This window comes from Pezoporus wallicus, unplaced genomic scaffold (assembly GCF_028554395.1).
Source record: "Pezoporus wallicus isolate ANWC-B61680 ecotype Strahan unplaced genomic scaffold, APGP_CSIRO_Pwel_v1 contig_227, whole genome shotgun sequence".
In the NCBI taxonomy this organism is placed as follows: domain Eukaryota; kingdom Metazoa; phylum Chordata; class Aves; order Psittaciformes; family Psittacidae; genus Pezoporus; species Pezoporus wallicus.
Genome location: NW_026635704.1, coordinates 16,192,109 through 16,218,946, shown reverse-complemented (window position 1 = coordinate 16,218,946; position 26,838 = coordinate 16,192,109). Strand labels below are relative to the sequence as shown.

Genomic DNA, 26,838 nt, shown 5'->3' with positions numbered 1-26,838 from the left:
TGCTTAACCTGGCTCCAGGGCTCCAAATCTAGATGCTATGCTAATTCCAGATGTTCCTTTCAGATCCCTTCTGGAATAAAATGAAAGTTATAGTGAGAAAATACCATGCAAAGACTGTAGCAAATGCACTCAGTAGACTAGAGTGAAGTTATGCTTAGAGATGATAAAGCAAATACAGCTTAAAGTTAAGACAGAGGAAAAGTAACAACCACCCCAGCCTCCTCCTCTGCTCACACATACAACTTGTTTACAAAAGTGCCTTGTAGTGACTGCTGGTGGTGTCACTCCGTCCCATGCCCCAGAGCTATCACCGGGCCTCATGGGAGATGTGACTACAGCATCGGACATGGGACTGTTTGTTCACTCACTTTCTGTGAAGAGAGTTTTGAACTGTGTTTTGAATAGACAGCATTTTCTTTGTGTGGTTGGTAAATAACACAGAGCAAAGTTAGTCAGCAAGTTGCATAGCTTCTGCATTCTGATTCTTTGGAGCCCTTTTGTACCAAGCTTGACAGGATGTTTTTAACAGAATGTGATCTCACTGGGATACCAGAGGTAAGGAAAAAAGTTATTTGGGCTGTTGTGGTATATTATGCACAGAGCTGAGCAAAGTTCTGCTTTAAAATACCTCTTGGAAAGAAGATGGTTTCACAGTGATCTAGTCAACACCTTGTTCAGTGAAAATCTCTGTCTTTCACTCCTTCGTAAGTTATAGGAAGTCTTCATCAGATTTTCTATTTCCCACTTACGGAAAAAGACACCGATTTGCAAATCTTGGAAAGATTATGTACTTACACTAATGTGTAGAGCAAAGGCCCAGTTCTAGTGACAACATAAATTGCTTTCTTTCTGACACAGAACAGAATAAGCAGATCAGATCCAGCTGTTCATCCAAGTCCTAGAAGCAGCAGTGCAAGAACTGGAGCTGTGGCAATCCCAGCAAGACCAGGCAACAGCAACCTTCTGGACGCCCGTGTTCCATCAGGAGGTGAAGGTAAGAAGTAAAAGGAAACAAACCGGTATCAGGGTGTTTCTGTGGAAGATCATGTGCAGGTTTTCATAGCAGACTTTAGAGCTGAGGCTGCTCCTTGTGGTTTTGCTTGGAGGTAGAGCAACAGGGGCTGTGGTACCAGGGGGTGCAGGGCTGGGCGGGCGCCCCCTCTCCCTCTGCTGGCCACCGCTGGGGAAGCTCCTGCGTGGCCGGAGGGAAAGCCCTGCTTGCTAGCGGCTCCCCAGGGTTTCTTCGGTGTCTTGCTCGTGATTTGAAACACTGACAGCCTTAGGATGTAGTGCTGCAAGATTCAGCGGCGGTAAAAGAAGGGTGAGAAATCCGAGTCTTCAAGAAGCCTGGGAAGATGCTTAAAATAAAAATAAAAATAAAAAAAAAAATAAAAAAAAAAGGTTGTCCTTCACATACTCATTATACAAAATAAAAATGCCATCGATTCATGCTGAATATCAGAGTGATTTGTTTATATTCAAGCTCTAAAGAGGTTTTCATGAAACATGAAGGAAAACCGCATTATTACACAAAATAGCTTCATGAATAATAAGCATCTTGCTGTTCTGAAATTGAATTAACAATATCTGAACTGTTTTACTATGCTTATCAATAGAACAACAAAGCTTCATTGTTCCTGTGGTCAACAGTTATTATTTTTTTCCAGCCAGCACAGGTGACTTACAAAAAAAACCCCTAATGATTTATTTGGAGTCACAGATAGAGCAGTCAGAGGAAATGAGGTTCTCACAATATGTTAAACTGTTATTCATACCTAAAGACTTGCATAACAAAGAAATCTAAAAATAGGCTTTTAAAATTGGAAAGTTTTGAGTGTTGCTGACAATGAAAGTGTTCTTTGGTAAATGAGGATGGAAAAGTTTGCTAATTTACTTATGACTAATTGGAGTTACTTTTTACTGTGAGGCACATAAAGAACTAGAATTTGTTTTTTTCTGGTGATCAGTTAAGAAGTGGATGGTTTGAACTTCATTTAGTAGCATAAAAAATGCTGTGAGCAACTCACTGCTTCTATCACCAGTAAGACAGGGTGATGACTTTGGTTCAAAGAAGAATTTACAGTGATGCTTTTCTAATGTCAAACTTGCTACTGTACTTTATTTGCTACTGTACTTATCTACCACTGGCCTGTGGCAGATAAGGTGCAACCTCTGCCTTAATTAAAGCAGGTATTTTGTCTGAAGAAGCTTTTAGAGACAAACGTGTTCTCTGAAACAGAAGTCTGTCAAAAGGGGGTGACCGAAGATGATGAATTCATATTCAAAACTTCGGTAATTGTGTTGCAGCGATAATTCTCGTCCTCGTCATGGGTCAGATGCTGACTATTGTACAAAATCAGATTTTATATACCAAATAGCTAACGATGCAGACATGAGACAGCAGTTGAATAAATCAAGTGTGATAAATTATTCAGTCGTAAAAAATCACCCAAAATGTCAAGACAGAGTTTTCTGATTTTTTATCTTTCTACAGTTGTATACATACTGTTAGGGCTTTTTCAACTGATGATTTTTCAGTGTCTCGCCCACTACAGGTAAACTGCCATCAATAACTGGAAGCTTGATCGCTTTTTGACCTTCAGTCAGACAGAGGTTAACAGGGTAGGGTACAGTTTACTTTATCCCTGAATTTGAACAAGAGAGTGCAGAAGTTCAATAAAAGAAGGCTAATATTTATGGAAGTTGCGATGGAGAAACCAGTAGAGGTCAGCACAGCAGAGTGCCAAGGCTTTGTGTCTTTATGCTCTGTACTTTTGATCTTCAACTTTTCCTTTAAAATCTGGTAAAGGCTTACAGTGGCTTATTGTAGTCAATATTCCTTTCCTTTTAGAAAAATAAATTAGAAATACTTGGGATAATATGATAATGGCAGACCACTTAAACAGAGCAATTTACACAACATCATGCACTTTGTAGCATGTTACAGCTTGCACAGAGATGCTGGAAACCTTATTTTGTGGAATCATTATTAAAACTATGTGTTAAAAATATGTATTACATGCAGTGACAAGTGCATCTAGCTGATGATTATATAGCAAAAAATTAGGAGAAAGAGGAAAATTTTTAGGTAATAAATTTTCACCTACTTGAAGTTAAAGTAACAAAAGAATTTTTCTCATTTTAAGTAACAAATCTGGATAATTATCATCAAGTGTTGTTTTATAAATCTTCTTTGTGTATATACACATATAAACAGACAGAGAGAGAGAGGGAGAGAGGCAGACAGACTCTGTATATAAAGTTGAATAATCTTTTGTTTCACTTTTTAAAGCCGTGGTTTGCTCGTGGTTTCCTTTTGTGATTTAAAGCAAGGAAGAGAATCACCATGTACAGTCTGCGCATGAAAAGATCCTTCAGCACATATCAGCTGCAAAAGCTCATTTCTCAAAAGCTTCTGTTCAAGCTGCTTTCTGTAGATCTAGAAGGAGCAACCTGCCTCTCCCCGGTCTGTTTCGTTGCACTTTGACTAAAAACTTTGAAAAATACCTTGCTATTAAATTGTAATTGTTGAACGTTAAAGAATTACAAAAAAATATCACCAGATAAAGGTGGCATGTTCTACTTTGATTCCAATACAAACTTAGCATCTGCTGTCTATGAGTTTAAGGAGAAACTTCCCCATACCTTCAGAAAAAACTGTGTAAATAGAGAATATTTTCTTAAAATCCTCTTCACTTGTTCTGCTTACCTTTCATTAGCTTCTTTAAACTGATTATAGAGGCACTGGAAAGCACCCAGCATCTCTGAAAACTATGCTTTCTTTTTATTTGCTTTAACATGCACTTAGAAGTGTCAAGAACTAGACAGAGACTCTTCAATCTTTTGTAATGGCACTTGTATTGCATGCCGTTAGTCAGACGACATAAGTGTGACCACAGTTTAGAGAGCTTTAAGGGAGGCTTACTGCAAGGGAGGGATTCCCTGATAACTGTAAAAACTATCAGCAGTATAAACTCAGGTGGGAATGAGATGGAGATATCATAAACCTCTGTTGTGTATCTGACCCATGACATTTTTTTTCCCACGCTTCTGCTACTGTAACATCACACAGGTCTTCCAGTCCAGCATAGCTGAATTTTCTTGTGGAAGATGTCTTTTTACATGTGTAGTGTAAAATCCTGGTTTTGGTACAGTCAGTGGAAGTCTTGATGTTTGAATCACTGGGGAGACCAGGAACTCTACAGGCTTCTTTCAACATTTTTATTTTTCCCTTAGGCAAAGGCAACTTGCAAATAATTTCATTTCTTTCACAATACAAGGTCCAACCTAACAGTGTGACATAAGAGTGATGGCATGTTAAATGACAAGTTCCAATTTGAGCCCGAATTTTTTCTCAAAGATTTGAACTCAAAGATTCTGATCAAAGATTCTTGGATTCAATTCCATGATTCAATTCAGTTCAGAACTGATCCAGTTCAGATCTTCTTTTAAAGGGAAATGGAGAAACAACATCTACTGCTGATTTTGCTCATGGCTTTGACTGTGCTTTGAGATAAAAGTTAAATCCACCATCTTTCCCCAGGTAAACTTCTGATGCCTATGCCCTTTTGGCACACAGTATTTTCCAATTGACTTTTTCTCATCTTTCTCATTTTGTGTTGGGTAAAAAGGGTGTGAGAAGTTGCATTTTGCTGAGCCATAATGGAAATGTTAATTTACAGTAGCTGATAATCTTTATTAATTTTGTTGTTGGAAAGGAGGAGTCCTTCTCAAATGCTTTTTTCAAAAAGTACTGCAAAGATTGAAGTAAAGGTGTTTCTAATACTCAGTGGTTTTAGTCAGTCAGTGTTGAATTCCACAAGTCCAAGTATTTCCATTTCTTCAATTAAGTTTGTCTACATGCTAAATTTGATGAACATCTGTTGTGCTTTTTTTCTGTAGCATATGGGATATAAACACCCAAAATTCAGAGGCCAAAATAATGTTTCTGGAAATGTGTAGTTCAATCGAGTATAGTGTTATGGTAGAAGGTTGCTATTCTTATCTGTATCCAGACCAAAGATGGAAGATTACAGAAGAGCTTTTAATGATTAAGGAACAGAAGGTCTATCTTAACACTGAAGTCCTCAGTCTCTTCGTAGATTGATGTTTGATATTTGTTTGATTGTGGTATTACTGTCATACATTCTTACAGGTACACTAATATTTTATTCCCATTTTGTCCTTTTCTGATGTCTTTATTTTATTTTTTTGCTGGCTTTTAAAAACTGTTCTTGCAAAGCAGCTATACATAGTTAAATTATCCTACCACTATATAGTTAAGTTTTATGTTTGTTTAAGTCAGGGATAAATTTCTTCATTCTTAGTGTATGTGTGTACAGGGGTGACTTCCAGCATTTTGACATTACTTGATAGAGAGTTATCTGTCACTTGACTATAAAGCTGTGTGTCCTGTTCAATCATATTTCAAAAAACTGTGGGCTTGTGTCCAGGTGGGTATCGTATTAATTCAGACAGTGGTGATCTGTAATCAAGATAATGGCACTAGTGAAAATCTCTTGCTATAAATGTGGAATCTATGGCATTTGCACCAGCAATTGAATAAATTATGGTTCCTTTCCTTTAATTACATTATCAACTTGTAGACTGCAAAATAACCTAAAATAAGTTAGAGTAAATAAATTAGAATGATAAATATGTGCAAATAAATTGTAATTTCAAACATTTTACAGGGAAAAAAAAACAATTTTCACCCATTTCAAGAATAAAAGTCCAACCTAAGGAACTGGTATATTTCTGGGAAATATACTCCATATAATAAGAAAACATCAAAATAACAATTTCATTTTTGGTGATTCTACCATTTCAGTGAAACATATCTATGGAGGCAACTTTGTTTCTAAGGTGCTTAAGAGGTCAAATATGGTGCTTTTTTCCCTGACTGTATTAGACTGGATGGTATAGGTGGGTTTGACTGTTTTCAATTTATCCAAAACAGGAATTTGTTACCTGTCTTTTTCACTGTTTACCTCAAGTCAATACTAGGCTTTTCTTTTTCATTTCCTCACTTTCTTATATTTCAAGAATAAACTTGACAAATCTCTTCTTGCTATTCTTTAAATCCCACTGAAATCAATAGGATGCTGAACCCAAGTCTTGAGTGTCTTGTATCTCCCAGTAATATTAAAAATCTGTTTGTATGGGGTGACTTGAGGCTGGAGACCTGTAGCTTTTACAATGTCAACATTAAACCTAAGGTATAGGCGGATTTAAATCTCTCTAGAAGGTCTAAAAATCACTTCATTTCACAGAAATTTTCTCAATAATTTTTCTTATACCTCTGTGTTTCTAAGAGGTCAGTATTCACACTATCTCCTTAACTGTAAATCAAATAAATGTTAATTCAGTTTTGTAGCACATATTCATGATTATGTTTACAAGCCAAGCAATTTCTGAAAAGCTTAGGTTTTTAACAAGTCTCTTCTAAAAGAGAATCTTATGTTTGGCTCTTCTCTACATACCAACCTTTTTATGAGCAAATTGTAATACATCAAAAGATTTTTTGTAGTATGGATTTGTGCTCAATATATTGCAAGGGACTATTAAGCGTAGGTTTTGCAGAATAGAAAATGTTTAGTACATAGTCTTACTTTTTCTTTTTATCTTTTAAGGGCAAATATCAATTTCAGTTGTATTAAATAGGTTTTCCCAACACTTTAAATATATTTGATTATTCTTTGGGGGTTTTGTGTTGGTCTGAAAAAAGAAATGTGCCTTCCTGGAAACCTTTTACCTATGTTTATATATGTTGTCGTTTTAGCAATACATGCGTATTTTATATCTGTATGTAAAGATACACAGAGCATTATAAAACTTCTGCAGGAAAATGCTACTTGGGAGCTCATTAATATCTTTTATAAGTCATATTGACATTAATTTTTTTCCAGAAATGAAGATGTTAAACTTAAGAAAATATTTAATTGAAATGAGATGGAATATGGATAAAAGTCTTAGAAAATATTAACTGCTGCTTTAAACAGCGTGAAGCAGAAACACATGTTATTTCCCATGAACTTGATTCACAGAAATATTTTATCTATTTTTCACAGTAATAATTTTATTAGTAGTGCTCCTATACAAGTGTTAATCATGTGATCGCATGTGTCAAACATATTCCATTTTGCTTGCAGATTTATTCTACTTCAGAGAAAATGTATGAGTAAAGATTTTCTGGTAGCTTAATGTTGGTAACAAAGATGACCACAGAGAATGTGTGGTGTAAGAATGCTTACACCAAGTTCACGTGCAAAAAAAAAATGATTTAGAGTAGCACAGTTTTTTATTCTTGACTAACCCTACTGTGCTGTATGATGAGATGACTGAATTGACTGGATTCTTGGTTAAATGGAGTAGAGGATGTCATCTGCTTTGACTTTAATGAGGTTTTCAGCACAATCTCTCACAATTTCCTCATATTCACCTAGGGTCGTTATGGAGTAGATGGATGGACTAATAGATGAGTAGGAAACTGGATGAATAATTGGACTTAAGGGTGGTGGCTAATGGTTCATACTCACCTTGATGTCTGAGCTCCTCAGGGCACTGTCTGGAAACCCATCCTGTTTAGTAACTTCATGAGTGTCTTGGTAGACAACAGGTTAAACATACTGAAAGCTGACAAAGCACTCGACTGTATAAACAGCAGAATAGCTAGAAGACTAAAGGAACTGGTTATTTCCCTTTATTTGATACTAACTAGGCCACATCTAAAACATTAAATCCAGTTCCAGGCACCCCCATTCAAGACAGATGTTGATCAACTGGAGTGTGTTCAGTGGAAAGCTACCAAGAGGGTTGAAGCAGGAGCAAATGCACTGTGATGAGACCCCAAGGAAGCAGGGCTTGTTTAATCTGGAGAAGAGATGCTTAGAGGAAAAAAACTCAAGTTCAGGTAGAGCAATCCTGAGAAAATAATAGTGTTGCATCTTCTGAAATAACATTTTCCTGTGAGAGAGTAGGGCCTCTTACCTCTTAAAGAAGCTCACCCATTCCCATGCATGAGGAACGTTTGGGTTGTTCAGGAGCTCTAATGAATCTTCAGATGTTGCAAGAAATTCCCAAGCAGTTAGAGAGTAGATGTAATGCTGCAAGGGAAAAGTATAGTTTTCATATGAGTAACAATAGAAAACATACAAAATTGGCATTCCAGGTATGATCTGCTGATTTATCCAGGTCTCTGAACCTCCTGTACTTGCTGGGAGGTTTCTTCCTGCAGAGCAGTCTTTGTCATCACTCCTGGGATGTTGCAAATTTACTGAGTAGAGATGGTTGGCCAGGATGATGAAGGCTATTGGCAGGGAACCAGTGGCCCATGGGTTCTGAACCATGCCTTGGTTTGATTTGATGGTGCTTATACTCTGGTTTTGGTCTTTTTCCCTGAAATTTGATGTGAATATTTTTGTTTAGGAGGAAAGAAATGTGTCAAGGCAGTCATAAGAAATCTGATGCACTTTTGTTTGGAAGTGAAAATAGTAGAATAAAACGAGTGATTAAAAGATTTTCCTTATGCCAATTCAACATGACTTACAGTGAGGATGGAGGGATAAAAGGAAAGGGTTTGTGAGCTATCTTAGGTCATTGGCAGAAAATACTCTACTTGGGAATGTGGAGTGCATTGTAATTAACCTTGTACTGTGTGGGTTTATATTCCAGAAGTTATTATGAAGTGTCTGGGAAGATACCAATGTGATCAGCCCTGGAATGGACACCAACAAAGTGGTATAAATGTTCAATCTGTCCTATCCACATGTTCTCACATTAGGCCAGGAAAAGCACCTCTCCCCACTTGTTTCTTTCTGATTGCAGAAGCAAGTTTGATATATGCATCGTATGCTTACAAGTTTGGTTTGTTGTACTGACTCAGGCTGGGCTGATCAAATGCAGCACTGCTCACAGGACTTGTGTAACCATTTGTTCTATTTCTTATCTTATTAACTTTTATATAACCCTGGTTAACTTTTTCTTACTACATACTCCTCCCCCAAAAACCAGCCTGCCCAATTTCTTTCCCCCCCAAGGGTCCCAGGCTGTGCTATATGTCTTTGACAGTTCAGTATTTCTCATAACATTGCTGATGTACTTGTGGCCTTGCATAAAATTTCTGCTATGTTTGCCTGACCACTGTTGGCCTTGCAAGACTGGACTCATCAGAGGGTCCTCGGTGGTGCCCTTTGCTATCTGCCTGAGAAATCCAGCCATTCTTCACTGCACTATCTATAAAGATTGTTAGCTTCTTGTTTTTTCATCTCTCAGCAGTTTCTCATTTTCTGTTCATGTTTGAATGGGTAGTCTTAGCATGTCCTGTTCAATTAGTTTTGACTCCAGATAGGGCCCAGGCAGCAGACTCACTGCTTTCCTGAGCCCTAACACTTATAGTATCATCCTTAGTTAATGCTATCGGTGTACAGTAGCAGAAATACTAGGTAGTACACCAACAATTTGGTAGTAATTGGTGTAACTATGTAGTGTCTTTGTTTCCAGAAAAATAGAAAAGCATTTATATGACCTGTAAGTTTTAAACATAGAATTTAAAAAGTAACAATGCAGTGGGACAGCCATATTTCAGGACTCTACATATGTGATTTCCATGACTATGTGTTCACCAGCCAGTGTTGCATCTAGGGCAAAATGTAACCTGGAAATGAATAAAAGTGAATGCATGCTCTCCTTGATGCGTTCATTCATGACTCTCCCTGATTCAGATGACAAGGCAGCCAGTTACTAAAAATCTGTCCAGAAGAAAGAGAACATGCAGCGCATCCTATTCACCTGTTTGTATAACCTTTTGACTAACACTATCACAAAGGAATCATGTTTATTCAGTGATTTCTGGAGGTCAGATTTCATGAGCAAAATGAATGAAGGGCAGTGGACAATGATGACTAAAGATGAAAAGATAATGCTTGTTCTTGTAGTGAAAATAAAAAAAGTTTTAGAGATTTTTGTATGAATAAAACCACTTCTGCTTCTGAAACAACACCAGAGATGCCAAGATTTCAATGGAATTATACATTTGGAATATGATGATATTTTTGGATAGCTTTTGTTTTGTTGTTGAACCAGAGATCTAACACTATCCAACACTCCATCAAAGATATATTGCATTTGATTAGTTTTAAGCCTCTTTTTTAAATGCTGCTAAAGAATTGGCAGCCCTCATTTAATCAGCTGGAAACCTGAGAAGTGCTTGTACAAATTCTACAGCTGCATCAAAGAATGCCTGAAAAGGACAAATTCAAAATTCTGATTTCCACAGGTTTGAGGTACAGTTGGTTTAGTAGCTAAAGATAGGATCTTGGAATGCCAGTGTTTTATCTAGTGACTTGTTTCATTTGGATGGACTTAGAGTCCTTTTTTGCTGATCTGCTCCCATTCAGCCCTGGATATTTGGTTACTTGCATTTGGTGATCGTGAAAGAAAAAAACTATGGCACATTAAACTCTTCTATAAGATGTTTTCTGTGGTATGTAGCCATTGTTATGTACATAATCAACAGAGATATAGTGAACATATTAAAGATAGTTCAGTGTGAGAAATCAGTGTCATGTACAGGTAAAGAGCAGAAATGCTTTGCTTATTTTTGGAGCTCAACAGGATGCAACTTTTCTTTCTGTTTACCTGGACTGCAAGAGAGAAGCAGATTTTTATTATAACTCTTTATTAAGCTTTTTTTATTATGGGGACATTCCTCAAATAAAAATATACCTGGAGTCTAACAGATTCCATCTCCAAAGGAAAAACACATCCTATTCTTAACAGACTAGAATGAAAAACTCAATATTACTTTAAATTATCTCCATTTTTGCTGAAATATCAAGTAGTTTTAGTTAGCTGAATAAAAAATGGTCCTGAATCCTCAAAGTACTTTTGTGAAATAAAATGTATGTTACGCATGTACAGTGACAGAGGGAAAGGAAGAAACAGACATTGCCAAGGACATTCTGAGAACATTTATTGATTGGAAACAAATCACTGGATTTTTTTTTTGTTTTGTTTTGCTAGGGTTTGGTTTTTTTTGCTTCTCCATATTACATGAAGTGGTCTCTGTTTGGGTGTAATTTTTACTTTTTAGTGCCATCTGCACCTGTGGCCTTTGGACTTAATGTTTATGACAGATGGACTGGACTGTGTTTGCACCATTTAGTGTATAATCCTTCAGTATGTATCTATGCCATGCTAGGCAGTGGCACTGGCCCAATGGGCATATTTATTAGTGCAGACTTCCTGTCTGCTTCCATTGTTCTGTTGCAGTGTCCTTTGAGCCTAATGGACCTTGCTTTGTGCTGGGCCCTCCTACAAAATATTGTTCCTGATTCATGCCAGATTATCTGTTGCAGACTCTCATCTTTTCTTTTTTTTTTTTTTCTCTAACACGTTTGCCAACTAGAGCGCTTTAAATGGATCAATTCCATATTGTAAATTCTCTTCCTTTCCTCTCAGCCTGCAAGCTTCATTTTGGAACAAGCTTGCTAGCTTTGTTTGCTAGTATTGAGATGCTCGATAAAAAAGAGAACCGTTTCCTCCAAAAAATTTTGCATCTCACGCTGCCTGAGGTCCAATTCTGCTGGAAACGGAAGTTCTTCCCAGGAAAGCGATGGCCTCTGTAAAACAGGGTGTAATAAATACAGCCCCAACTGGAGGAGCCTGCTGGCCCAAGGCTGGTAGCCTGGAGCTGTGTGGCACATCCATTCCTGCTGAATTCATCATGGGCGTTGTGTGGCGGGTGTAGGAAAAAGAGCAGGCTACTGTTGCACAAGGGTTGTTGCCTTCTGTATCAGTAGAACAACAAAACAAATGCAACAGTTAGGCGCTTGCAATTTTTTAAGTTTTTTGAAGGTTTGAAACAATTGAGATATTATGATAGCAGAGAACAATTTAGTATTCTTCATTTATCTCATGAAATCATGAGGTTGCCTGTCTTAATTTTTTGTGCCTCTTACAGAAATGCATGAAATGAACCTTGCAGTTCAGCTGTCATCACAACAAATTAGTGGCAAATTTCAGAGACATTTGAGAATCAAAAGCACCTTTTTGTAACCACCAACATTGTATATTCCTAACAGTTAAAAAGGATTTTAAAATACTTCCATAGAAAGTGATCATGCCCTTGTTAAACCCTCTATAGAAAGAATGATCACCTATATAACTTCTCATGTTTTATGGCAAGACTATGCATTGTGCTCACACTATCATGATCAAGAGAAAAGGTAGAATGTACTGTACCATACACCTGGATTCTACCAGGGATAGTTTCTGGGATAGGTATACTTGCCAACCAGATTTCTGTAGGATGAGAATGAAGACCTGGGAGGCAGAATTTATATTTCATAAATTAAAAAAGCAATTATCAACATCATTTTCATATCTAGAAAAGGTTTCTTTGTTGAAATAAAACTGTATAGTAAAAAGCAAAGATATTTTGATGTCATATTCGTGACTAAGAAGTAGAAAAGGTAAAAATCCTCTCTTTTCCTGTCAACAATTTTAAATTTAGCATTTTTGATTTGCAGTAAAAACTTCAACTATAAAATATCCATTTAAAATGTGTAACTGAGTGAACCTGGGCTTGAGAAGAAAACATGTTATACAAATACTCATGTATGGTTTGAATACCTTTGTTTTTCATTCAACTTTAATTCTGTTGAATAGTTAGCACTTTCAAAGATCAGGTACCCAAACTGCACTGCTGAAACTCCATATGGGCAGTTTTATAAAGGAATATGTATATTTTCAACCCTGAATTTGATGTTTATACAATATGATTGAGATGTGAAAATCTCATGGCAGTATGTTTGGCAATCATCTTTCACACACCATGCTTTTTTTTTTCTTTTGGGATATGTGAGTTTCATCAATTTAGCTTCATATTTGCACATCGTGAAGGAATATTTTTAAGAAAGCAGTGTAGAAAATGTGCAAGCTAGTTGTGGGCAAATCCTGTTTAATACCCTTCAATTTGAATTAAGTCTGCGCCGGTTCTGAATTCTTTTTTCTTGCATTTGCTGTGACAGTATCACAATTTGTTCCTGATAGATTATTGCTCACCTACTCCATGAAAAAGCAGTTTTCTAAGTTGCTTTTTCATGCTGTCAGTCAGTGTGATAATGAAGTGTCTTCTCAAAACTACCATAAAAGCTTCAGTGTCTCTGGTTTGTAAAAGACATTTCATAATTTTAAGGTCAGAGCAGAGGTTGGCACAGAGTTATATGGTGGAGAAGACAGGATATTATTGAGTGCTAATTATTTATTTGCTTGACTTTCTTTTGCTTTATAGAGTTCATAGCCACAGCTCAGTACCACAATAGAGATATTATCTAAGTTTGCCTGCACAGTGAAGTAATCTTCTGCTACAAAGGTCTGTTTGGTATATGATAAGATTAGCTTTAACATTATTGTAACGTCTGAGTTTGATTGGAGTCTTCTGCAAATAATGACCTGAGGGTTTGTATCATCATGTAGACAAGCTGCATGACCATTCAACTGTAAGTTCAGTGCCAGTAATGTACAGTGCCCCACAACTGTGGAGCTAGGTATTATGTCCTGCAAGTGGAATTATTCAGTTAATCATGGCTGAGCCTCGGGGCTGAGCTGATGGAAGCACATAATAGCAAGGTTATGGCTATCAGGGATATGCAGCCTAAATCTCCCAAGTGTGAGGCACACTAGAGACAAGTGTTGTGTGATGGCATAACACTCCCTTGTGGATCATCATCATATCCCTTCCCTAGACACCACTTGATTACTAGCCAAGCCAATATACCATACTACCATCATCTACCCTTGCATCTACAATGCAAAAAAACCAAAGGGATTTTTCTAAATTGCATCTATCTGTGCCCACTGGAGACTCAGCTTTATCTGGTCTTGACTGAATTCACACTTCTGTTAGAGGAACTGTGAATCCAAAGAGCTTTGCAGAACACCTAAACTGGTCAATAACCAACTGCATGTCCCTGGAGACATGAGACAGGAGACTGTGGTCATCTGCAAACGTTAGCTCAGGAATACTTGCTTTATGTATGTGAACCTCTGTTTCTGCATGTGCTTACTGAAGATTTGTGACGCCTCTATTCAAATATTATTGTGCGTAGATGCATAGCCTAACTAGAATCCTCAATCGTTTTCCGTCACTGAAGCCATTCTTGCCTGTTACGCCTCTGGTATAGTGGAACTCCTTGTCTCAGGCCTTCTACCTACTATTTTTACCTATGGTTGTAGTGTCTTCATAGCTGCAGCATTTTTCTGATTTGTCTGACCTACAGGAATGATCTGTCATTTTTCTGATCCACCAGTTTTGGGGTTTTGGTTTTGGTTTTTTTTTCCCTTCCAAGAAATCCAGATTTTTGGTCCCACAGACAGCCTTAAAAAGACTTGTTCACCACAGACATCCACAAAGGTCTGGATCAGTTTTCCATCTACCTTTATGACTATCTGCATTCACAAAGAAATAGGACAGTGCCCTGGAGATTTTCATTCATTCTGTTCTAGACATGATTTTCATCCAAGAGGCAGATAAACTAATGGCTTTCCCTATCCCTGACTTGTCAAGGTCCAAACAATGGACTGAGCCACTAACTTCCTGATGTCTCTAGGCATGTTTGACTGTGATCTTTAAAAAGACCTATCACACCACCCCAAACCTGTTGGGGAATTCTAGTGATGTCATTCATTGTAGCGTCCATAGGCAAAACAGCTGTTTGTTTTGCCTGCTGAAACACCCTTTGTTGCTTCTAAATTATCTGGGACTTCTGTAGGTCCCAAAGGCAAAGGATGATGCAGGTGAGCCATTCCTGGCATCTCCTAGAGAGTTTTTGAGCAATGACTGACTGAAGATCTGCAACTTTCTGCTTCTCCATTAATTTTCTTTCTTAATATGTCTGTACATATTTTTTACTGCCATTGCACTACTCTGTTTTTGCATGTTTTTTTATTGTTAATGCAGTTCTTGTGCTTTATACCTAGATGTTAAGACCAACTTAGTCTCATTTGTGTTTCAATTGAAACAGTCTTCACATCTGCTTCATACAAAACCAAAGATGTTCTTCAATGTTGAACACTAAATAAAAGGATGCAGTGATAAATTCATGAAATGTGGTAGGTAGATTAGAGCACAAAGGGTTACATTTTGTTCCTTATATGAGGTTCTTACAAATATAAAAATGGTGTTGATGCTTTCCTCTAAAAGTTAATCACAGTTTGTGCATGCAGGAAGCATACTTAAATTCTAAATAAAAGCTCCTAGTTGAAACTGAAAGGAAAATATATATTTCATTTATTAATAAACAATGTAAGATGATGCCATTTAGAATAAAAGAATCAACTAGGTTGGAAAAGACCTTTAAGATCATTTGTACCTTTTTTTAATATTTTAGAAACAAAATCATTTGTTTCCTTTATTTTTGTTTTCTTTTTCTTGTAGACTAATATATTCAAACTACAATATATAAAAAATTCCAAATTGTAGTAAAATTATTTGAAAAATATGAAAAACAAATGCCGGAAAACTGCAAATACTGCAATAACAAATGTTAAAAAAATGAGTGTATTTGTAGAAAGCTTTTTTTTTAAGATTCCCATAATATCCCTTTTTTATTTGATTAAAGGCCTTTTTGCTTAAAGACCTCCAGTTTTCATTGGTCCTGTTTCTCATTTTGTTAGACATAACTGGGTCCTGCCTACAAAACCCCCTGTGCTCATGCAACCCTCCTGTGTTCACTTCCTTCCTTCACTGATGGGGAGAGTTAAACCACTGAATGATGTGAAAGGGGAGCCTGTGAATTAGTTGGAATCAGTTACTCCTCTCTATAAGGACTAGCATAGACAGAGCTTGATTAGTTTCTTTAGCCAAACCCAAGAAGCAGTCCGACAACTGATTTTAAAATCTGTTCTTGTGGTAGTCTGCAGGTGTAGGAATAGTAGTCTTTCAAGTGGTTGACAGCCTCGCATGTGAACCTCACAGCGCAACTTCTGTATATGGCTGAGATCAATTTGGCTCTATGTGGGATTATTTCATTTGTCCCTCTCACTGCTCTGAATCCTTTTCTTCTGTCTGTTAGTTGTATTTCCATTCCACCAGTTAATACTGCAATCAGTGAGGATGAGAGAGTAATCCATCCTTTGTACAGGTCTTATGTCTTTCTTCCATCTACCTACTTGTTTTTCCTAAATCCTGTGATTGCTCAGGAACTAGCAACAGAGACAGATGGAGGATGTCACAGCTACATACAAATGATAAAGAAACGATGGCTGCTGGCCATTGACTTGCAGTGACAGAGCCATCTTTAACTTGTACATCAAAGAAACCCTTTTTAAGGATAGTGTCACCATCAGTGGTTGTTGAAAATGGAAAAACAGATCCTCAGCTGTCATGTACTCTATCACTGATTCACTGTGCTACAACAGCAAGCTGGTTACACAGTAAAACCATGACATAAGACAAGCTAACCCAAAAAAAAAGTGAGAGACTAAGGAGGTGTATAGTACATATTGAAACTGTCTTGCAAAATGTAATGTTAGTATAAAAATCTGAAATTAAACATATTTTTCAGATGGGACAAATTTTAAGGTGGTCATTGCTGTACATATGTATTACCAGAAATCTGACTTTGAGAATAAATGACTACCTAATGTTTCCTTAATTGAGGCTGATATCAAAGTTAGATTCTTTGTAACATTACTGAGAGATTTCATGAGTATCTGGGTAATTCAATGAAGGTGTCTTCACAAAATTATTTAAACTTGTAGATAAAGACTTAGCATTGATTGTGTAACATAGAAAAAGATAGATGATCAGGTTGTTGTGGGAAAGAACAGCTCAAACCATTGATTATAAAAGCTGCAGCATTAACTGCTAATAGATATGTTATCTTCCCAGATTAATAGTTTCTTCCATTTAAAATGGTAACTGCACTGTAATTTCCCATTTATTAGTGGAAAAAAAAGAGGTGTATTTTGGGGGAAGAGGAGAGAAGAGAAGGTCTAAGACTTAGAATTTCCTTTATTTAATCAACTTCATTATAGAAAAATAATGGGTGAAATAGCATGAAAAATAAGATTTGCGTGTGTGTGTGAAATAAATGCAAATACATCAGAAGACTGATTAATGTTAGGTTCCCAGCAGTTAAAACAACCCTGTTTTTTTGATACTCTGACACTTGAGCTTGTAGAATATATATTTTCTTCCTTCTGACTACTCTGTAGTCATTTGTTAATTATAATCTGAAAGACTATATAGTCCACTTCTAACTGACATAAAAAGGCAGTAACTCTTAGAAATTGTCCCACTGATGCCTATGAAGGTATTTGCTAGAGAAACTGCTGGCCAGAATAAGTAAGGGCTCCATTAAAGGGTTCAAATGGAAGATAAAGTTTAATTTATGTTTACTTGCTCTACTCTTATTCTCTAACATTCCTCTTGTTTAAATCTTTATTTCTTCTTCTACTTATATTTCTAACTCCTTCTAACTCTTTCTTATTCTTCTTTTATTTTTCTCTTTCCTCCTCCTAATATTCCATCTTAACAAGATTTTGTGAGTCACACTGATTCCAGGCAAACAAGCTGCTGTACTGTAAAATAAATAGCCTTGAAATGCTACAAAGTAAATCACTTGCCTTCAAGATTAAGCTGAAATGTTTGCTTCAGCTTCATGTCTGAACATCCTTCCACTTAACCAGATGATAGCAGACTTTTTGCCAACAAAACATATCTTTACTAAACCAGGGCCATCTTTCAATAAGAACAGAGCAGTACGATGCCCTCTGCCATCAAAACATGCCTCTAGCCCTATTTATTTATGAGGAGCTTTGTACTGGATACAAACTGATCATGAATGTTATCCAGCTTTATATAAGACATCACATGGTATTGGTAATCTGATACAGGGTTTTAAATGGATAGCAACATTGCCAGTTTTAAGTGCCAGCTTTTTTTTTTTCGCTTTTGCTATCAAATGGTATAGCATGTACTGCTAAGAAATAATCTAGCCTTCACTGAGTTTATGCTTCCTGCAGAAGAATTGCTACGTCTTTATATTGCCTTTTACTCTTCTGAACAAAATAAACTATTTAGTATTCTCTGAGTGAGCATCCTAGAAATAGATTGTTGTAGGAAGAATAATCTACATTCTACTTCTTGTTCCCAAATATACTTTTTTTTTCCACAAGCTTGTGTTTCAGTATCTATTTGCTGTACGTTTATTAAAACAGATATGTTTTACTGTTACATGTTTGGCTAGTCATAAGAAAAAGGTTTTCAGACAAGGTATATTGACTTTTCTTGGTGTTTATTCTTATAGAATTCCATTTAATCACCTACACTTGAATTTGTGCAGTTAGAGAATTAGCTTTATTTGCAGATTGGGTATATAATTGACATTCAATCCATGCAGGTATGGAAAAATCTAACCTGGTGTGAGAAACCTGAACTGTGACTAACATCCTGAATTTTTCCTTTGCAACTTGATCTAGAGTATGGATAAGCATTAACATGGAAAATCTAGCCTTTTTTTTCCCAGAGGGCCCCTTTGCCTCATTGTAGCTGAAATGCTTCATGCACTGTATCACTTTGATCTGAAAATGAAAACCTGATGAACACTTGTTCGAGTATTTTAAAGGTAAAGAAAGCTTGGGTCAATCCCTTGAATCCCTAGTTTCTCAAATCAATTAAGCACAAGTTAAACTGAGGTTCTGGAGCTGGTCAGTGCATACTTAAGGGAAGGAAAATTGGTTAATTTGTTCTTGACTTACTGGAAAGCAAGTATGGGAAAGAATATAACAGAGGGAGCCCCTAAAAAAGTGAAGAGAACCAAGGTAAGCAATTACTTTGTAGTACAGATAGAGGTGTCTCAGACTAATTTTGGAAATAGTTTAAGCAGAGATGTGACTTGGAGGGGGTTGGACTGGTATGGAGAATTGTAAACTGAAAATTTGTTTATATGTTTCTTCTACCATGAGAGAGAGATCTAGTTTTGTATGCTTCCTGAACTTTGTGCATTAGAGAAATTGAATAGCATGACTGAGCTTAAAAGCAGTGACTTTAATGTGAAGGGTAAGGATTCTTTATGTGCATAAACCCACAATGGTTCACTCTGTGAACAGCTGCTAGCCAATAAGCCTTTTAAACTACGGCTGAACCCAGGACAAGTCTTTTGGAGACAACACTGAATATCCAGAGCTCACACTCACTGCAGGATTTGTACACTAGATTTTCAGAAGTCAGGCACCTCCAAATACATGTTAAAAGGTAATATAAATGACTCTTAGGGACACAATGTTATATTAATCCTATATCCAACCGTCATCATTTAACACCAGACAGCAAATAACCACCAGACCGCTGCTTGCTCGCTCATTCCACCCATTCCACCCATTCCACCCCAGCGTGATAGGGGAGACAATCAGAAGAATAAAAGTGAAAAAGCTTGTGGGTTGAGATGAGGACAGTTTAACAGGTAAAGCAAAAGCTGCACACTCAAGCAAAGCAAAACAAGGAGTTAATTCACCACTTCACATCACATTTGTGATCAACTCTATCCCAGCCAAAATCAGCCCATCAACATACCATTGAAGTTACTGGAACTTTATTTAGTACATAATAGAGAAGTTGTACAATATTAAACATTAAAACATGATTAAATGTATGGTCCAGTACATCTTAGTGAATCTGGCTATTGGATATTTTCACTCTAGACTTTGTGCAGGCACAGTTTCTGTGAACATAGAATGATGTATGTAACAACTGAAGCCCACTAGTGAAGCTATATTAAAGTTTCAAGTAACAAACTTCCACTAAGCTATTTATGTTGAGGTTATATTGTAAGGTGTTTTTTAGAGACTTTCAATTTGTACTCCACCTGCACATTGGTTCTATTTACTGATTAATGTTATGTTATAAGAAATAAAATAAATGGGAAATTGCTTAAGATTCCATAATAACACTCATTCTCAGGCAAATGGTTATCTCTGCAATTAGAACACATGTATCTTCTTTCTCTGTTTCTATCCTAGTACACTCAGTGCTAAGGACTAAGGAGCCATAGTTTAATTACAGAGAAATGAATGTGGGTTGTCAAAGTTACTACATCCACCTGACCTTCATACAAATATAAACACAGTGAGTGTTTATCTATACCTAAGCAAGATACTTTAAAATGTGTTTCATTTTTAATTAAGTTAAAGCTATTTAAATTGTAAGGGTTTCTGGTACTGGTGTCCTACATGTCCTGACCAATGCATGGGAAGAAAAAATGTATTCCACTTTAATGAAATTACAAAACATTTCCTTGAGATTTGATCCTGTTGCTTAATAGCATTGTCTCCTCTTATGGACAACTTAGCTAATGCTGGTGTAATAGGAGATGGCTGTTGTAGCACGAGTTGGAAATACGTCACTTAAGACTGTAACAGCTGCACCTTCTGCTTAAATTTTGTCATTATATCTTGAACTATAACCATTCAAAATACAGTTTAAAATATATTAAAACTTCAGTTAGGTAACTTACACCTCTGAAATGGAATGAAAAATAATGATGCATAAACAACTGAACTGACAGACTATCAAAGCAACTTCATGTTGAGTGTTAGAAATTTATCCAATTGTGTCATATGACTATAGTTTTCAGGGCAGGAGAGAAAAACTCTAAAACTTTAATCACAGTCTTAAAATATACTTTTTTGCTTCCTTTTGCATACTTGATTTGCCTCTTGTATGCAAATATTATATTTATTCTGTCTTTGAAAAATGTTTTCTATTAATCCACATTGATCTTCTTTTATTTTGCAGATTGACTAACTTGATTTGTGTAAAGTTACACTGTAAGGAGAGCTTTAATGGTTGAGTTAGATGGTTTACATTTTATTAGTCTAAATGTGAAGTAGCCAGGCTTAAAACCGATACCTACAGGTACCTTTTCAGCACAGTGCTCAGGAAATTAACCATGGAGCTCTCATTAGCATTAATGGGTGCTTAGTGGTTAATTTACTGTGCACCAGGCTTAAAACATGCCCCCCCAGGGTGCTCACCAAGCTGCGTGGGAGATTCCTCCATGCTGATGGTGCTGTAATTGTTTTTTATTAGATCAAGCTGCAAATGAAAGATTTAGATTTCTATGTCATCTATACCTAATTCTGATTCAAAGAGAAAACACACACACAACCTGTGTTCACTATGAATTAGCTGGGACACCAAGATAATCCCATCAAGGATTTCTGACAGAAAGATATAGTAAAAAAATATCAACGCTTCTAATTTCTCATAAAACCAGAAAGTTACACAGAATAACTTCTTTTTATGCTAAATATTAAATATGAAAACCATAAAATTTCAAAATAACTATTCAGGAATTTGGAACCGTTGTTGCAATTTTATCTTAACCTTACTTTGCATCTGTTTTCAGTTACAAAGGGAAAACTTAAATATATTAAGATAAATCAACTGGAATCAGGAGCTCAGGAACTTACATGTCTTAGAAGCTAAAGCTTTCCCAGTTAAAAATGCAAAAATTCCTTAGAATATACACATCAATTCAAGGAGAAAAACTGTTGGGAATGCTTCCAAATTCTGTTCTGAATAATGAATCTTAAAAGAACATTAACTTTAATCCGAAAACCTATGAGGAATGGGGCAAAGAGAAAACAAAGAATGCCATGCTTTGGTGCGTAGAGAGCAGTGGGATAAAGTAAGACTTAAAATCAACCTGAGTTTTGCTTTAGAAAGAAACTTCTTCATTTCTTAATGAAGGACAAAGAAGTAAAAGGGTTGCCATGTAGTTAAAATTGACTTTTACCTAAAACTGATATCTGTTTCAGTGTTTAATGGGACCAATGCTGAGTACAAAAGCAAAGGCAGGCTTGCTAAAATAAAGCTCACTGAACTTAATGTGTGTACAGGAGACAGGGCGAGAAGATTGTAACATGCTTCTCAAAATATTGGAATACAACAAATCTGAATGGCACCATAAAATTGCAGAGTAGTATGAATAGTAGCTACAATTGAGACGAGAAAGAAAATAGGTAATTTAGGCTAATATGGACTTTCCAGTGTGAGTCAATCAGGCAAAAACTTAGAACATACTAATTTATAGAAGACATCAAAGTAAACAGCATAAAACAAACGGCTCGTAGATCATGACAGATAAATCTCTTCTCTATTTCAAGTAATAAAATTAGTTTTGGGGGTAAAAGAAATAACGGTCTCATTTGTCTGAACTTCAGAGAAGCACGAGAAATTATTTGTTACATTGAAAAAAATGGGGATCAATAGGGACCGCTAAAGTGAGTAAGGACCTGGCTAGGAGAGAAAGGAGTTGATTTTATGTAGCAGGAGATTGCCATCATCAAGGGCCTTTGTTAGTAGTGCATTGTTTAAGCATTGCTTACTGTCTGATAGTAAAGATCCAAAAATGTTACTTATCACACCACTTTTTAGCCACAGTTTTTTGTTTTTGGTGTTTTTTTTTGACATCTATTTCTCTATCACGATCTATAATGCTGTACTAAAGAACATCTGCTACAGTTTGTCACTTAAACCCATGTCATGAGTTACACAGATTCTCGTAATTCACACTGGTGAGATTATTCTTGTGCATTACACTCTTTAACATCACTAGTCTGTGGTACCCTAATATTATTATTCTTTTTACACTAACCCTCTTCCCCTTATTGCACAGATACATACTGAAATGTTTGTTACTGTAAAGTGATTTGTTTATAGTCTGGGTCAACATCACATCAGAAAGGTACATCAATAATGTTTAGGACAGTGTTTTGCATCCTAATACCTTCTATGAATGTTAAGAATAAAACTGAACTTGGGTAACCTTGTTTAAGGCAGAGAGTGTGATTGCCTGAAGAAATAGGTCTTTTATTTTTTCCAGATATGCTTACAGAATATCTTTGTGGAATCTGGCAGCATATTTACAATGGATATCTGCCCAAGGATAACTAACAGATATATTACAATCTCCAATCGTGGATGAACTGTAACAGATGTAATGGAGGGTGCAGGAAAAGCACAGGATAAAACACGATATATCACAGTTGGAAGGCTAACGTCTTTTTTCTCACAGATACACAGACTGACTGCATGTAGTAGTACATAGCAAGAAAAGAAAGCTAGACATGGTTTCACTAGAAGAAGGTAACTCCAAAACAGCTTTGCTGGATTGGGAATAAAGCATCTCTAGTGATACAGAGGAAAACTGAAGGTCTTGCCTCCCCTTCTTTACCCTCATGTGACATTTGTGGCTGTTGTTGGTGAACATAATCATAGTCATCTGTTTCAAAATTTTTCAAAAGGAAAAAGTGACTCAATGTAGCAGTAGGTGTCCATTATATTTTATTTCTTTGCTATAAAAATGCTAAGAAAGAAACTTCCACCATTCATTTTCAGAATTATTTTCTATTTAAACACTGTAAACCCATCAATCGATAGTCCCTTGCAAAACTGAGTCAAATTTTTGCACCAAGTAATGACAAAATATATTAACTGTTTTAGAGGATTTGTGCTTATGCTCTTCTGTAAAGAATACAATTTCCAACCCCTGTTCTTCAGTATTATCAGTTTCATTAATTTATTTTTTCTTAGCTTGAAGGAAGACTGAAAATGCTTGTTAAGTGGCTGAGGCACTGAGCAAATAGCACTTGTAGGAAAGGATAGCAAGCAACAGCCTGGTCTTAAAAAGCGTGAAGAAATAAACCATTACTATCATGAAGAAACACAGAAAGAATAACCTACCAAGAGAGGATCTTAAAATTACAAAATAATTTTCTTGAATCTGAATATATTGATATATATATATATAGAGAGAGAGAGATTGAGAGAGAGTATATACGTCAGAATGGCTAAAACTGTTTTCCAGAAGGGTGGTGATTCTGCAGTAGGCTGTGTATGAAGGGGTATCTCTAGCTCCTGGAATATGCCCGCCCTTATTTCCATTAGATGAACAAGTTCTGCCCCCTACCAGATGTAAAAATCAAGTTCTACCAAGGCCCACAGGAAGGCTTCAATGCTTTTGGAGAAAGTAATAATTCCAGAAGTTAAAAGAGAAAACTCCTGACCCCACTGAAGGGAATGGAAACCTAGCCACTGACTGCTGCAGAGTCTGATTTTTCTCTCATTAGCAAAAAGTGAACTGAAACTATAGATGAGACCTGAGGTACTTCTTATCAAAGATCAGGCCCATCTTCAGCTTTTAGAGGAAGTGAGGACTTAGCACACTATCTGCAATAAACATCAATCTTTAATTGTGTGAGGAGATGGAAATGAGGTACATCTAATGGTACACAAGGAGGGGTAGCATGAGTCAGCATATTTTGTGCATTCATTTTGACACTGAAGAGCCCTCAGGATGAAAAAAACAGTTAAGGAACCTAGTGTTATACATACTAATTACAAATACAACTCTCTGTGATATACTTCCATATTTTACCAGTATAAAAAAGTTTTGTTGAGTTGATCTGGCAAGGGAAAAAAAAAAAAATCAAACTTTTCTATCAGAACCTGATCATCTAATGAAATTGAAGCATATCAGGGGATGTACAGATACATGACAACTAAATTATGTAAATCAAGACACTGATCTGTACCTACACAATATTTTTTTCTAAATTGCAAGATACTACTTCACAAAAATAAAGTCAAAATAATTTCATCTTAATGACAAATAATACTTTAAAATTGTTTTGGCTTTGCCTCTTTTTTTTCTTTTATTTTCTCATAAATGGATTTTAAAAATGTTTTGGCTTTGCTTCTTCTTTTTCTTTTATTTTCTCATAAATGGATTTTGGTTGCTCCTTGCAGTGTGGGCTTAAAAGGAAATTACAAGTTTTCCAAGAAGTTAAATTCTAAGAGTGGTCAAAGTCTCACTTAGAGGACTGTACTAAACCTACTTTCTGTGGATGCAGGCTTCCCTCTTTGGTTTTCTTCATGGACCTTCAGGCAGAACATGAGATTGGGTAACCAGACTATGTATTGTTGACACAAGTTGTGCAGCCTTTCTACCGCAACTGCTGCAGATTGGTTACCAATTGCCTAACAATTACAATTTTTATCTTCAGTGGTAACACACAAAAAAAATCTTATCTGGTCTCATCAGTGCCTGATAAATACAGAACACAGAGGTGGTTGGCTGGAAAAATGCATGTTAACAGATCTTGAGTACTAGGTACCTCTGGGCCTATAAGGATGCTGGGGAGGGACTCTTCATTAGGGACTGCAGTGGTAGGACAAGGGGTAGCAGGTTAAAACTTAAACAGGGGAAGTTTAAATTGGATATAAGGAAGAAATTCTTTACTGTAAGGGTGGTGAGGCACTGGAATGGGTTGCCAAGGAAGGTTGTGAATGCTCCATCCCTGGCGGTGTTCAAGTCCAGGTTGGACGAAGCCTTGGGTGACACGGTTTAGTGTGAGGTGTCCCTGCCCATGGCAGGGGAGCTAGAACTCAATGATCTTAGGATCCCCTCCAATCCTAGCTATTCTGTGATTTTATGAACACCAGTAAATGCTTAGGGGGGTCTCTTAATTCTTTTTTAAACTCCATCTACATCACAAACTGCTATCCTGCATGGAGCTGCCAAAACTTTCTAGTACTGAAATATGGGCAGAATATGAGCTCCCTTATATTTGTGTGACTGATGCCTTCTGAAACCACACTTATGTTGCCTCATGTACCTCCTGGCCAGCTCCTCATTTACAATTTCTGTATCTAACTGAGGAACATCAATGCACTGTGTGATACGCAGAAGTCTTGAAATCACTGCGCGTGGCAAGTTCCTGTGCAAGTCACTAGCACACAGGTGCCTACATCTTAAATGCTGCATCTCAGAGCAACTTGGCTCAGGTGATACTTTTTAGATGTCCCTAAAACACCTATGTAACTTAAAGAATATTGCAGTCAGGAAACACAAACCTGTATAAAATTTCCCTTTCTTCTCTTTTCGATCTCCTTTACCCCTTTCTCAACCACATAATAAATTGTAAGTACTAGCTCATAGCAATAAAAAAGAAAATGCCAGGTAATGTCATATAATGTCTATATACCACATGTATATCTTAGGGGCTGTAGTCTCATAACAATTTTCTGCTTCTATACTGCAAAAACTTGTGCATCTTTTACACATAACCACAGATTTATAACATTCTTTCTAATGAGCAAACAAATAGTTTTCTGCCTATATAAACTGATGCTGTAGCTGCATACATATCTCATATATTTACAGGGAGCAGAATATAGTCTCATTTAATTATACAAAATATTTATCTCTCCCTTATTACCATATCTGAAAAGTTTATTTCCCACTCCCACAGTTAAATGTATCCTCATATCAATTTCTCATATGTAGTGCTCACCACAGTGCTTTACATTTTCAAACTGTTTTAGAAACATTAACTAATTGACTAATGCATGTCATTATGGGCCTGTGAACCTTGTATGTCAAAAGGCAAAAGACAAGGCAACCATAGTGCTTTAAAAAAAATAAAATTGCTGGCATAGCACCCCCAACATAGCAAATTTCTTTATCCCATGCAAAGCTACTCTCTGACCTACTCTACTGTTTCCTTCTTTTTTCTTCTTTGTGAGGTATCACTGCTCAGTGATAACCCTTCCCTTTGATTTAGGTCCCGTAATTCATGGTGCTAGTCCAAACTACATGACACATGTCTGTTCCTGCTTTGATGCAAATTAAAGATTGTACCATAATACATACAAAGATTGTACTGTCCTTGAGATGTGGTTAAGATAGCTTTTATTCCAAGATGTACTCACTTCACAGTCTTAGATTTTTTTTTTCTAAATAAAAATCCTATTTGTCAATTTAGATC

General features: G+C 36.5%; 1 protein-coding gene across 1 annotated transcript in view; it reads left to right on the top strand.

The window, feature by feature from the left end:
* The first annotated feature begins 336 nt into the window (after positions 1-336).
* Positions 337-26,838, top strand: part of ST18 (ST18 C2H2C-type zinc finger transcription factor) — a 169,329-nt gene continuing 142,827 nt past the window's right edge. Inside the window, exons 1-2 of the mRNA XM_057397771.1 lie at positions 337-555; positions 859-994. The gene's annotated coding sequence lies outside the window, so the exon portion shown is untranslated. The remainder of the gene's footprint in view (positions 556-858; positions 995-26,838) is intronic.